Source organism: Ambystoma mexicanum, chromosome 2q (genome assembly GCF_040938575.1).
Source record: "Ambystoma mexicanum isolate Mex_15411 chromosome 2q, UKY_AmexF1_1, whole genome shotgun sequence".
Taxonomy (NCBI): domain Eukaryota; kingdom Metazoa; phylum Chordata; class Amphibia; order Caudata; family Ambystomatidae; genus Ambystoma; species Ambystoma mexicanum.
In genome coordinates, this window is record NC_090924.1 from 479,030,432 (window position 1) to 479,045,175 (window position 14,744).

Genomic DNA, 14,744 nt, shown 5'->3' on the forward strand with positions numbered 1-14,744 from the left:
GGCCACTGTGTACTAACAAACGTTGAGTGGGAGAAGTTGGTATACAGCAAAATATGCAAGCGATGGCTGAGTTTCATAAGAGTCGGAAATGTCAAGTTCTTCTGGAAAGGTTGATTTGGGATAGCGAAGTGGGAAGATCCGTACATACAAAATGTTTGTTGCAATCTTTTCTTATGTTTCCTTCTCTTCTCGCCTTTAGCCTTTTTATTCCTGCCCATCCCCCTTTGCTATTCTTTCCTCTTTATGTCCCCTACTGCCAGACCCCATCACCTTGCTAATCATCTTTGGCACATCTTTTGACTGTTTCCAGATATCCGGTGTCAAGCAGGCTGCAGTTTTACATATTCGGTTTCCTCTCCTCATCCTACCTTTCTCCAGCCTATATGTATTGACTTCCCCCATCACTCTTGTAAATGTCTCGTAATTCCATCATTTAGGTTTGTATTTGTACTCGGTACTTAACAAGAAAGAGGTATAAACGTTCACACGTGACTACGTCACCGTTGTGCAAAGCCCAGATTTTGGCTCTGCATTTCCCTTTCTATAGCAGTTTACTTTTCCAAGAAACGATCTGGTTGTTTTCTAGAAATGTAGTTAGCAACATTTCTGAATCTGTACACCGAAGAGGAGCTGTGGGATTAGAACTTGCAATAAAGAAGTTGGTTATGGTCAAGAAAATGTTTCCTCTTTAAAATGCCTGAAACTCATTTTGTTCAAGCAGAACACCATACAAAAACAAACCCAGGTGCAGAATGCCAAGGAAATATCTCAGACTACAGCACTTTTGGACGCATGACTCTGATTAATGGCGAGGTGCAAATCGCGGTTTGCACGTTTTTATTTAGGTTGAGGTGTAGTTTCAGACTGAAAGTTCCCAATGCACTGTGCAGATTATCTTCTTGGGAAGACTCTGAGTGAGCATTGTTTTACAGGCCGTAAAGGGCCCAGTAATGGTCATCCAGAGGCTGTACTTATTGTCTGACTTTTTAGCAAAGATGGAACCGTGTTCTTTAAAACCTGGGAACAGCGGCTGCTTTTCCAGTTCATGGCTGAACTCCCCAGGCGATGCACGTGTTACAAGGTTCAACTGCTCTGCAACGTTGAACTTTGAGGCAAGTGTATTTGCCCCCTCAAAGTCTCTGGGAATCTTTTGTCGCATGAGAGTTCGCAAAACTTTCACCAGCAAGCACCTGTAAACCGGTGAGCATGCATTTGTCACTCCTGCAAGGAGCTGGTCCTACCTTTGCAACCTCTCGCCCTGGTTTGCTCTTCTCGCCGTTGGATGAAGACTGGAGTCTGTCCTGTGGTTCTCTTTTCAGCGGGAATAGTTCCTGATACTCAATCTCCCGTGTTTCCTTATTGTTTAGATGGATATGAGCCACAGAGGAGTTGATGCCACATGAGGTTATCTGGGAGAAGATTAACTGCTCTAGTGTGCAGTGGCGAAATCCATAGGAGGATACACCTGGAACCGGGAGGCTCATGGTGCTAGACATTAGTTCATGTGCTGGGCAAGTAGGTGTGATTTGATGATCCAGAGAGTAAAGGTACAGCGCCTCCTCCCCCACCCCCACACTTTCTCTTCCGCCCTCCCCTGCACTTGTGCGGTCTCAGTGTCACCTGGCCTATTAATATCGTTGTCTGTCTTCCCTCTGTTCCCCCTTCTCTTGCCCCGTCGCGCCTTGAACCACTTGTGTATAGGCGCGTTATAAATGACATATCATATTTGGGCACTAGTACTTGGTGAATGACTTGAAAAGGTGATGCATTGGCTTAGTGTTCCCTACTCCAGTGTGGTGATGAATCAACAGATCTGTTCTGAATTTCACACCCAGAATTGAATGACACTCTGTTTGGCCCAGGGAGCTTGTTCTGTGGAGGCAAAGACGAGCATAATCCTGTGGGAGCTACATAAAGCAATATTTCCGTGACTTGAGTGCTACACGTCCTTCCCTCAAATCCTTTTGGTAACTGTGACATAAATTGGCAGACCCAAAAAAGTCAAATTCGGATTTCTGACATGCAACCCATTTCAAATGTTAGTTGGCGACCTATGGAAGGTAGGGAGTAGAAGGGCTTTCCTGACTTCTTGGGCTTGGATTCAACATGCCTCCACTCACCATGAGATGAGTATGTTGCAGTCATACCACTGGCTAGGTGAACGTCTTTCTCCAGCTGTCTCTGCCTTTCAGCGACCCGTAGACTACGGTTTAGTCCCATGATAAATTTGGTCCGATTGTACACTTGGCTCCTCCACCTTTCCTTCCAAGGCCTTCCTGAGCATCTTATCTATCCCTCACCCGCTCCTTCTTTGCCTCTCTACCAGACAAAAGGTACATTGATGCCATAAGCTATGCCAGTAGGCACTCTGCAAATGCAAAAGAAATAACGTAACAAACTTGGGTCCCAGAAGCTGCAGTGACCCCAAAACTGCTTTTCTTTGACCTTAGTGGTAGTGTACTATTCCTTACTTGCATCTTGGCTGTCAATTTCTCATTGTTCACACAAGGCGTTGGGCTAGAGAGCAAAGGATTGTTTTATATCCAATTTACTTAAGCAAAGACATTTTTACTTGTAGCTTAACAAATGGGTTCTATGTGAAATTACCTCTTCTTTTTTTTAAGCTCTCAAGTGAAAGTGATGTACAATCACTGATTCTTTTGATTGTACAACTGGCATTGTAAAGGTCTTTTCGCTTGATAGCTTTACAATGCGGTCTAAACAAATATATATATATACACACCACCACCTCACCCTCTTCCCACAGAATTTCCTTTATATCAGGTTTTTTGCCCCCCGAACTCCAATCCATCGTCTCCCTCCCTCCCCTCCAAAACCCCCAAATCAAAACACAGCCAGACACACAACACACATGCGCGCCCGTTCTCCTTGTCCTGCGCTTCTGGTTCCCGCTGAGCCTGTCAGAGTTGGCACGGGGCGGTCTTTCTAAATCTTATCTTTTTATGGAAAGATGTTAAGAAAAAGATCTTTTCACCTAGAACGAACAAATGATAAGCAAGTGCGTTTCTTTCAAAGCACTATACGCAACGTGTGCTTGTCAGGTGAGGGATAGGAACACTGGATAGGGACACCAAATCCTAAGAGGCACATGGTCTTTTGGTTTACAGAATACAAGTTCTTCCACATCAGTATTGTGGAGACGAGGCATTCCCCTTACTTAAAAGTAATTTCTCTTGTGAAATAGACTTTTTGTCTACATGGTCAAGCGCACCACAGTTGACTACCTAATCATGCTGAGAAGCACTGAGTCAATCAACATGTTACATTTCCCACAAGTCTTCCAGACAACTATATCAAAACATTGTCTCTATTGCCAACATTCTTAAAGCATTTCTAGCAGGTCAATACAGAGAGAGAGACAGGCTGCAATGCCTTGTGGTGTACCTCTGGGTTCACTGACATCTTCTGCGTTAGCTTCTACATTATATCACTTGGAGACCTTGTGAGAGGTAAGGAATCCCCATTCACCCTTAAGACATGCAATTATATCTAAAATTGCCTTCATTGGTTGGCATCTATCACTTTAGGGTTTCCTTTGATGCCGTAGGGAGTTCAGTAGAATAGCATTAAAAAGGCTTGTATCTGTAGTCTTCGCAGCAGTGTCTTTTTGTTGCTGCATTGCCTTCGGCTGCCCTGTTGTGACTCAATCAACCGGAGCAGGGTGGGTCACCCCATCACACATCAACTTTCCCTCCTGAACTGCTCTGCTCAACCCCGCTTTACCAGCCCTGTTCTGGACTTGGACCAGTGTCCGTTTGGGCCCCTCCTTGAATGCTTCTGCACACCTTAATTGGGCTCAAGTCTATTTGTCATATCTACCTGCTCTTGTGCCCCCCTTTCCCTCGTCACCTTATGCTCCCTGCAACAGCCTGAAATGTTCATTCTACCTCTGCATCACCAATGGCCCGCTTAGGGTGATGCACCAAATTCAGGAATTTTACTGCTGTCTGCTCCAGGTCATGCCTCCACTTTGTTTGGAACCAGAGGATCAGCTTCCAATTTCTCGGATTACATTAGCAATTTACACTAATGGCTTTACATACTGATGCATAATCTGCAAACGTGTCATGCACAGGAGTCTTAATAGAAGGACATTTTCTTAAATCCAATCCCTATAAAACAGTTTTCATTGATTGCCTCACCATTTTCTTCTACCTCTGTTAACTCTGGATCTATTTATCATCTTTGGAAATTAATTTTCTTGTTTTAGCTGTTTTAAAAAAATGTTTGTCATCTGATTTGCATCCTGTAGTTTAGGCGTTAATTATCTTGAGACTGGATGGCAGAAATTCACCTTTCTCTGTCTTCCTGTCAATTTTTTGGCCTTCTTGAAATCAGTTACACACTGTTTGTTAATTGTGTGAAATACAATTGAGCACAAACCCCCATTTGTTTCCTCTTCACTGACTGTTCCTAGATTTTTGTATTAGTTTTAAATTTAGCTAACTATCTTTCAAGGTCCTGTGAAGGCATCATGAATTAAGACAGACAACAGATTCACTTTTCTAAAAATAAAGCTTTTATTTCTCAAATGTCAGGGTGGAGTAAGGCCTAACTTGCCCTATACTAAAGTGGGATTTCCCTACCGAAAGAAGCCGAGGATAGTCTGTGTCAAAGTTCAAATCAAAGGTCTATCTGTGTCCAGAACCTATGCTTGCCCTCAACCTAAATCTGCACAATATATTTATATTTATATTTATTTATTTATAACGCGCAAACCAGCAGGCCCGGAGGCATCAGGGCGCAATTTGTAAGAGGTTACAGATATGCAGGTATAACAGAGAATCATTAAACATTTACACATGGGATCCGATATGCAGGTATAACAAAGAATCATTATATACATTACAAGAGGATCTTATATACATATGTACAGTAGTTTCAGTGCCGATAGGTGATAGTAGCGGTCGGCAAGTCAGGGTAGGTCAGGAAGAAACGCGAAGCCGGCCTTAAAGCTGGTTGAAAAGCCAAGATCTAGTATTGGCTTTGAAGGTATTGAAAGAGTCTTCCGCTCTAATTGAAACAGGGAGGGAGTTCCATAACTTGGAAGCTAAGACGGGGAAACTTGAGCCCCCTGCTTTTTGCAATTTAAATCTGGGGATCGCTAGACAGTGGGATTGGGCTGTTCTTAGAGGTCGGGAGGTAGAGTGGCGCGACAGTCGACTACCAAGGTAGATCGGGGCTTTGTTGGCTAGGCATTTGTGCGTAAGGGCGAGTGTTTTGAGTGAAATTCTCTGTTTGACAGGTAGCCAATTTAACTTACTTCTGGTTTCTGTGATGTGGTGGTGTCGGGGAATGTTTAAAGCGGCACGAATGGCGTTGTTTTGTGTCGTTTGAAGTCTGTTCAGGTTCTCTTGGCTGGTGCCAAGATAAAGAGCACTGCAGTAATCAATTTTAGCCATAATAAGGGTTCTCGCTAGCGTAACGCTGTTAGACGTAGTGAGGAATGGTCTGCAAGCTGCGATAAGTTTGCATGTGTATGCAGACGCAGATCTGACAGCATTAGTTTGTCGGGTTAATGAGAGTGTGGCATCAAGGTAGAAACCTAACGTTTTGGTATCTTTTGAGACACGAATGATATTACCATCTATGTTGAATGACTGATAGGACGGCTCTAGTCTGCTCAGGCGTTGTGCAGTGCCCAAGATCAGGAGCTCCGTCTTGTCATCATTCAAGCACAACTGATGTTGGGCCATCCAGGCTTGGATGACCAAGTAGACGTCGTTAAGGGCCTTGGTGTCACCTAGATAATCACCAGTGATGGGGATGAGTATCTGGGTGTCGTCCGCATAATTAGTATAGGAGACACCCAGATAGTCAAGCACATCAAAGAGTGGTTTCGTGAAAATGTTATAGAGTGTAGGTGATACACAAGATCCCTGAGGAACGCCACAGTGAATCGGGGAAGGGTCCGCGGCTGCGGATGGGGCAAAGACTCTCATGGATCTGTTGCTCAGGAAAGATTTGATCCAAGCCGCAGCCGAGGAAGAGAAGTTGGCAGCTGATTGGAGGTGCTCGCACAGGATCTGATGGTTGACCAGATCGAATGCGGCTGAAAGGTCGAGAAGTAGTAGCATTGCTAGTTTGCCTTGATCCTTTAGAACCTCGATTTGAGTTTTAAGGTCTAATAATGCGGTCTTTGTCCCGTGTCTGGGGCGGAAACCAGATTGTCGTAGACCTAGCAAGTTATTAGTTTCCAAGTAATTTTGGATCTGAAAGTATGCGGCACGGTCTAGGATCATGAGCAGAAATGGTACAGTGGTGATAGGTCGGAAGTTAGTGGGAATGTTAGGGTCTAGGGAAGGTTTTTGAAGCAGTGGGATAACCCAAGCGTCCTTCAGATTATCCGGGACAATACCTGTTTGAAAGGAAGAGTTGATGAAGGCCGTGATGAATGGGGCCAACTCATGCGCTGAGTCCTTGATAGTAGGGGCTGGGCACGGGTCACCTTGGCAGTTAGTTGGCTTAATTCTAAGAATTATATTTTCTACCTCTGCCACGGTAAGCGGAGAGAATGCGAATGGTGTGATATTGGTAGAGTCTGGCAAGGGGGCCTTAGTGAGGGAAGGAGCGTGGTTGTCGCGCTTCAGGCTGTCCTGTTTATCTTTGATTTTGTCTTGTAGTGTGGAGATTTTATTTAGTAAGGCTGCTTGGATGTTGGCACACCATTTACTATCTTTCACGCATGTGTCAGGGGGGGCGACTGGAGTTTCAAGCTCTCTTAGGATTTTAAAGAGTTCCTTGGTGTTCGAGTCGGCTTGAATAATGCGGTTGTTGAAAGATTCCTTTTTTGCCGTGATGATGGCATCTTTGTAGGAGAGTGAGGCTAGAAGGAAACTGTCTTTATGCTCGTCTGAGGGGTGGCTTTTCCATCGATTTTCGGCACAGCGTTTAGCTTTGCGGAGCAATCTTAACTGTGGTGTGAACCATGTGTAGGGATGCCAGCAACCAAAGAAAAAATGTTCAAAATAAAGTTCAGAGCTTCTTCCAGCTCCTGGCATGCTTTCTGCTTCCCCTTCCCCAAGTTCAAAACAGTTCCACAAAAAGCCCTTGAGGCTCCATTCCCCAAGTTAAACACAATTCACAGTTAATTCAACTTGGTTACCTTCCAATATGAATTCAATATCCACTTTGTAATCTTTCATGCGTTTCAAGTGAATGGCTGGCTTGATCTTCTCCTTAGTCACTATTACATTTGTTAAGAACAGCAACTTCAACCTCTTTATTTTCCTTGGCTTACTTCAAGTGGGGGTTACTCTGTCTAGGTGCAGTGGCCGGACCAGACAGTCCACCTATCGCAGGTCACGCAACTAATAACCTTTTGACACTTTATAATGTTCACTGATTCTCATGGGACTACTTTGCCTTTCTCTCTGCACCTGTTACATTAGTCCATCTGTATTCCTGTTTCTTCTTGGCAGTCTCTTGACTCTGCCAATACGTGCCTTTTTCACAATCCACTTCGTGGTGTTTTATTCCTTGTCACCACCTTACTTTCACACTATCCAATAGTGCTTCTCATTTGTCTTTCACATGCTTCACCAACTCTCATTACTGGTTTTCACTTGGCTTTGTATTTTCACATTGTTCATAAATGCTTTTTCATTATTTTCATTCCGTTCATAGATGTGCATCACTTTCTCTCCACTCGTGCTGTATTTTCATATATTATGCATAGCGTTTCTTTAGTTTGATATTCAATAACCCATTAAGTACTTTGTGATTTGTTCAGCATTCGATAATGTCCATTTGGTCTCCATACCCACTTAACATATGCATTCACTTGTTCAGCAACTTCCTTGGCCCATAGTAAGCCCCTGGAGCGCCCCGGCAGCAGTGTTCTCTCCCTGTCGCTCACCAGTGTTTGGCAGCGTCTCCGGGTGCTTGCGCATTCCCCTTCTGCTTTCGCTCCATCCCCTCTCTCACATTGGGGCCACCGACGAGCCGTGCTCACCTCTTTCAAACGGTCTTGCTTCCTCCTGCCGCTCCAGTGGGGGACACACGGTTCGCGACTGTGCAGGGCTCTTGACGCTCTCACAGCTCCCTCCACCCTCTGTGTCCTTCCTGCTCTCCTGCAGCTGCCAGTCCTTTTCACCGGCCCCTCTACAGCCTAGTCCTGGCCTCCCAGGCGGTTTTCTTCACTCATGTGGGTGTCTCCTTTGTATATGTACTTGTAGCCTCTCAAGGGGCTGCAGGTGCAAGTCCTTCGCTTGACTACAATTAACTGTCAATTGGACATGCCTGACCTTTATGGTGATGATCTACAGTCCTCTTCCTCCTCCCAGTACTAGAATGGTGTGCACAGATGGAAGATGGAAGAGTGCATTACTCCTAGTCGCCTCCTCCTCGTCCCAGTCTTAAAGGTACAGAAATGGGATACAGTGGAGAAGATTCGTAATAACCTATGAAGATCGCGGGAAGGTAAGCTGTATTTTGACACGGGAAAGGGGATACCTAAAGGCACCTTTCCTCCACTGCGCAAGGACCCTTCACCCCGGGTTATCCTCTCTCGCGTATCCATCCCCAGGGTCGGGATCCAAAAGCGATGGCCCTTCCATGGCTATCTGAGCGTAAGATCCAAGGGGAGTAGATGGGAGGATGCCCTCTGGTTCCTCGCAGTGCTTGTTCTAGTTACTTGATCTTACTTGACCCATATGCTTCTAGAGTGTACATATAGCAGAAGACATTCCTTGGAAGTAGGTAATACAGGTGACAGAGGAACTGATAATCAGCAGAACTCAAGGCTGAGGTGAAAACCCCATGTTTTGAAGGCACAACAAAATTTGAAATGTCATCTGACATGTAAATGAAATGAGAGGGAGTTCCAAAGTGCTTTGCCGGCATTGACAGATCTTACTTCATTTTGGGCTGGCTGAAACGAGGCACTGAAAAAGGAGCCTGGAGGAAGAACCAATAATTCGACAAGGATAATGAGCAATGTTCGATAAGAGAAACACAGGACCAGCATTGATGCAGAGAACATTCAACTACACACACTCAAACTGTCACATTTTAGAACTGCAAATTGGGCCTTCTCTGTGGCGGTCCAGCGGCTGTACACCTTTCTTCCATAAGAACTATGTTGACCTCCAACTCAATTTGCTTATTAAAATGCTTTAAAAAAATATTTGTTTATACATTCATTCATGGGTCTGGCTTAATCTATAGTTTGAATTGTCTACGTGAAAATGTATTAAGAACCTTGACAAATGCTTGTTATCGGGGTGCAAAAGTCCACTAGTTAGTGATATTTCACTCTTGGCAAGTAGGAAACAGTGTGCTGTTTGTGTAGAATTGAGTTAAGCAAGTGACTTTTTAATGGGTGGCTAGTACCCTACAGCTTGAATTTTTTAACCCTGTGGGTTATTGTTGTACAGCAGAACCCTGTTGCTTGATGGCGAGTGTTGAAATTAAAAAATATATGTATATATGCTTTTACCATATTTTTTCCTTTGTTTCATACCTGATCAGGTTAGATAACAAAGCAGAGTTATTCATATTCTGCATGGCTTCTGGAGCGACCTGTATGTACTGTTGTCAGTGTTTCTCCCTTCTGGTCGCATGTCAAATTTATATCTTTACGGCTCGGGCTACTGAACCAGTTTCCTCCTGGTTTTAAGACCTGAATTTGTTTGGTATTAGAGTATTGCATTCGTTCTACTTATTAGCATTTTAAGCCCATACCTTCATCAGCATTAAGAGTGTCATGTAAAGTTGGTCTTTCTCTGGTCTAGTCAGCCTTGTAAATCTGAGATGGAGGCTTTATCCGGTGGCAAACCTTTTACAGGATGAAAGAGCCCTCCTCGTTCATTTTTGCCCAATGCTCTGCATTATTTAGTGAGTCACGGTACATTCTTTCAAAATTCTTCCTCGGATTCCCAAAGGAGACACACAGACTCTCGCTCTTGCTTGCTCGCTCTCTCGCTCTTGCTTGCTCGCTCTCTCGCTCTTGCTTGCTCGCTCTCTCGCTCTTGCTTGCTCGCTCTTGCTTGCTCGCTCTCCCGCTCTTGCTTGCTCGCTTGCTTGCTCTCTTGCTCTTGCTTGCTTGCTCTCTTGCTCTTGCTTGCTTGCTCTTGCTTGCTTGCTCTCTTGCTCTTGCTTGCTCTCTTGCTCTTGCTTGCTCTCTCGCTCTTGCTTGCTTGCTCTCTCGCTCTTGCTTGCTTGCTTGCTCTCTCGCTCTTGCTTGCTTGCTCTCTCGCTCTCTCTCTTGCTCACTCTCGCTCTCTCACTCTTGCTCTCGCTCTCTTGCTCTCGCTCTCTCTTGCTCTCGCTCTCTCTTGCTCTCGCTCTCTCTTGCTCTCTTGCTCTCTTGCTCTCTTGCTCTCTTGCTCTCTTGCTCTCTTGCTCTCTTGCTCTCTTGCTCTCTTGCTCTCTTGCTCTCTCGCTCTCTTGCTCTCTCGCTCTCTTGCTCTCTCGCTCTCTCTCGCTCTCTCGCTCTCTCTCGCTCTCTCTTGCTCTCTCGCTCTCTCGCTCTCTCGCTCGCTCTTGCTTGCTTGTTCTTGCTCAGTCCCTCTTTTTCTCTTGCTCGCTCTTGCATCCTAAAATGTACTGGGACTTAAGATGTGTTTTAGGTCTTCTGACCTGCATTTTGTCATTTATGGTGGCCCTAACTGAAGCTTATATTGTGAGCTTGGCCCTCTTATGTACTTTGGCATTCTGCATGGTCATTGGATTCTTCTCGTGGGGCATTTACACTGCCATAGTCTGAGCCAAAACCGCTTCACGTTTTTGCATGATGTGATCTGTAAGGCTGCTGCTTCTGCTACATCATTGTGTATGTTGCATCACATGATAGATTTTGTCTTTTAGATCAGATCGTATTAAAAATATACTTGACCTGGCTATTTTAGTGTGTATACTAGCTGTCTTCCCCTCTACGTTTCTTCCCCCGAGTCTGGAGTAAGCGGGGATGTGTAGCAAGAATGAGTGAACGTAGTTTGCCCTCGTGACTCTTAGATCTTTTAGTTCTACTGCCTCCGTTCCTCAACATGATACACCGCCACCCCTACTCCCAGTCTACACATCTTGATGTGGTTTGGGAGAAAAGGAACTGGTGTGTAGCTGCAAGTGGACCTGTTCAGGAGCTGGGCCAGCACACTGTAATCGGCATGCACGCTCCCATGATGGCAATTATGTTTTTATGAGGTGTAAAAATGCTCCAACGTCTTCTGCTTATACAGACCCCCCTTGAGTCTGCGGAAAGGGGGCCATAAGACGAGTATCTATGATAACTTGGGCTAATTTTGCTGGAATATTTACCAACCTGTCCTCAAATGAGTTGCTAAAGCCTATTTTCAGTGCAGCTGTTATCTGCCCTCGTCCAACTCTTGCTTTTGTCTGCACTACATATCTGTTTACAACAGCATGCAGCTAAGCGATATATAGTGCACTGAAAACAACATGCATGTAAACTGCACAATGCCTGTTCAGGCTCTTGTGCAACTTTTGTTTAGTTATTTGTGTTATCTGTTCGAGTTTGAAATGAGTACAGGGGCCAGGTGCTTATTCAGGCTTTTAAGAAGGTAAGTACTACAAGGCTTGCATAAGCAACAAAATGAGAAAAATCTGAAAATTTGAAAGTGGAAAATTGGTCAAAATTAAACTGAGTATTGATATTGATATTTTATTTCTATCGTGCTCATACAAAAGTGTTTCAGAGCGCGACAAGGCAAGGGAGGGGAACAGAGGAGAACAAAACGGCGATCTTACTAGGCCCAGTGACATTGAGAACGTGCAAGTGCATGGGAGAGGGGGAGGGGAAAAGTGCATGGAAGGGGGGAGAAGTGGAATGTGCGAAGCAGAGGAGAAACAGATAAATAACAATAGATAAATAATAAAGGCAACAGACAGTGGTAGTGCAGCCAGCAATTTGCAAGTGCTAGGTTTAAGGCAGCAGACAGGGTAGGTTTGATAAGTGCAGGAAGAAAAAGAGGGGGGCTGTATGGGTACAGATACAGACCCCAGTGCAAGGGGTGGCCCGGAGGCAGTGCGGGAGGGTGGCAGGGTGAGCAGGTACCTGGGCCCGGAGGACAGAGGGTGACCAGGTGCACGGTGCCAAGAGAGAACAGATCAGCAGCGGAGAGGTGGAGCCGAAGGCAGAAGAAAAGGGGAAGGTCTTGAGGTGCTTCCAGAGATGGTTCTCCTCACGTTTTAGAGTGGCAGGGAGGCTGTTCGAGAGGGAGGCCCCAGTCGAAGATGGCGATCTACCCCCAGCTTGTTTCTTTGAAAAACGACTGACCCTGAGGGAGTTGGAGGTAGAGGAGCAAAGAGCTCGAGAGGGGAGGTATTTGCGGAGGGATAGCTGAAGGTATTTTGGACCCAGGCCATATTCTTCAAGTAAAAGTTGAAGAATACTTGCTTGTTCATTTGAAGCACTTGTTAAATAGACCAGGGCTAAGATCTATCAACAGTTGGTGCACTAGGAGAATACCCCTTGGTTACGAAAAATATCTTTGCTATTTGGCAGTCAGAATAGCGGCATATACCTATGCTGACAACTGATGACCAATGACAATTGTAGACTCGCTGTGAGGCTAGTTTTTCATGACTGCAAATCTCAGAAGACAGTTCAATTAGGTCAACCAATTCAAATATGGCAAATCATAGGGTGCTAAATAACGTGCAGTGGGGGCAACAGATCAGCACATTGACTATAGGTTGTTTCTTTTTTGTTCTTAAGCAGTGTGCAGCCTTATAATCACTGCATAGACCTTTGTTGTAATGCATACACGCTGCATTCCAATGTACATTCTAACTCTCCAAACGCCCAAGAATCCAGTTCAGTTGCTTTTGTTTTGTGACTGAAAGTCTAGTGCCCCGAATGGGGCCGATGCAAATAATCCGTGGCCTATATTTAGTTTAGCTATGAGTGTTTTTGAGTGGTGGTGTTCTCTTTAAACATGGCAGTGTGCTGGTAACGTTTACACGCGGGCTCCCTTGCTCCAAGGGGGCACTCGCTGGAAGAACTCTTTGTTGGTAGAGCACAGCTGCTAGACCAGAAACTAATATACTCTGAAAGGTTTCTCAGTTTGACCACAGGAGCTGTCTGTGAACATCTGCGTCATTGCTTTCTCCCGCGCCTTCCTCGTGTTCTGCCCCTGTAATCCCTGTCTGCATCCCACATCCTTTATTCACAGGGAGTGGGCGGACTCCACAGTCGCTGTTTTTGCTTCTTTCTTTCGCGTCCTCCTCTTGAAACAAAAACTGCTGACTGCCAACTTGTTTTGCTCCGTCCCCGCTAGTGTCTGTGTCGATTTGGAACAAGTGCTGCATTGTGTACTTTGGTTTGGGCTCCGCTGCCAGCACCACGTTACTGCTATAATTTCATTGTAAAGTCGGAACTGGAACGTCAGTTTTTAGGCAAGTTAGAAGAAGTTATTTTTTTCAAGTTGTATGATAGTCTGGGGGATGTTGTACATGCTCAAACGGGAAGAGTATAGGCTGAATATTGTCAGAGGCTGGTCTGTGGACATTTAAAAACCACACGCGCACAGTTCTTCCCTAGCCCTGGTAATTCCACACGCGCTGCTTGGTAGCAGCCTCGGCCTGACTCCTAATTAGTGCCCCTTTCTAATTTAATCGATTGTAGGTACTTGTGTTGCAGTACGAAATATGCTTAAAGGGTTGTTTTCTTTCTTAGAAAATGTATATTTGAAAGTTAGTACTGGGGTCCGTTGCACAAATCACCTCAGAAATGTTGTTAAAGCAACACCACGCACAGTTCCAACAGAATTCCAACAGCAAATTAGCAGACTCTCCAAGCGGACAAGCGAGATGCTTCACGAGTTGCTTCGACGAGTGCGCGGATTGGGGACTACATTGTACTTAAGAACCAGCCCGCATCACCTCCTGAGAGCTAAGCCTAGTTTGCTCATCTACCTTCTAGAGAATCTTGGCTGCGCTGCTTCTACTCTGCAGGAGTACATAAAACCCTGCTCCAGTCTTTACATTCTCAAATGCACAGAGTTAGTCACGTAGTTGTGTCTGTTTGGCATCATTTGGCCTGGGAAGCCAAAAGTAGATTCTGGTAGCTGTTGGCATCAAGCTAACCAGGCCCTTATAGGCTACAAGCAGGCGCTAAATAGCTTCCAGCTCCCCTCCATTTCGAGCTCTGTATAGCTATGTATTAATTCTTGTGCTAAAGCTGGGTTTATTCACTGCGTTCAACAGAGCTAAACTATGTGTATCCAACATTAAAAGATCTGTACTGCATTAATTCTGCATTAATTATGTTAGACATATGGACATGTATTGAATGTATCCTCGATATACCTGACAAATGTGCATGCAATTGGACTGTGACATGTGTTCTTCATGTAACGTATAGCAGTGCCGTATAGCAGTGCCCTCAGCTGCAGGCAGTTGTCCTTGAGGTTGATAACTAACTCATTTATAAAATCCCCTTCCCAAGTTAGCGATGCAACCCACACAATGCTGCGGAGTCCCACTAAAAATGTGGTTAATATGTTGGATAGTCACTAAAACAGCAAGCACATCTGCACATGAACACACTTCTTTGCATGGCTGCTATAATGTCTTTAAACTAGTCATCTTCAAGCTAATTGAACAGTTGCCCGAATTCTAAATAATATTTGCATGCTTTGTAATGGTTTTATTTGAAGGTTTGTTCAGACTACGGTGTGCCATTCAGCTGCCAGTGCTATGAGTCCATAAGGGCAGTAGGCACTCCACAAATGACAAGTAACATACCATGACATTGAAAA

General features: G+C 44.9%; 1 protein-coding gene across 1 annotated transcript in view; it reads left to right on the plus strand.

Moving 5' to 3' along the window:
- GNA12 (G protein subunit alpha 12) overlaps nucleotides 1–14,744 on the plus strand; it is a 424,323-nt gene that overhangs the window by 148,896 nt on the left and 260,683 nt on the right. The window lies entirely within an intron of this gene.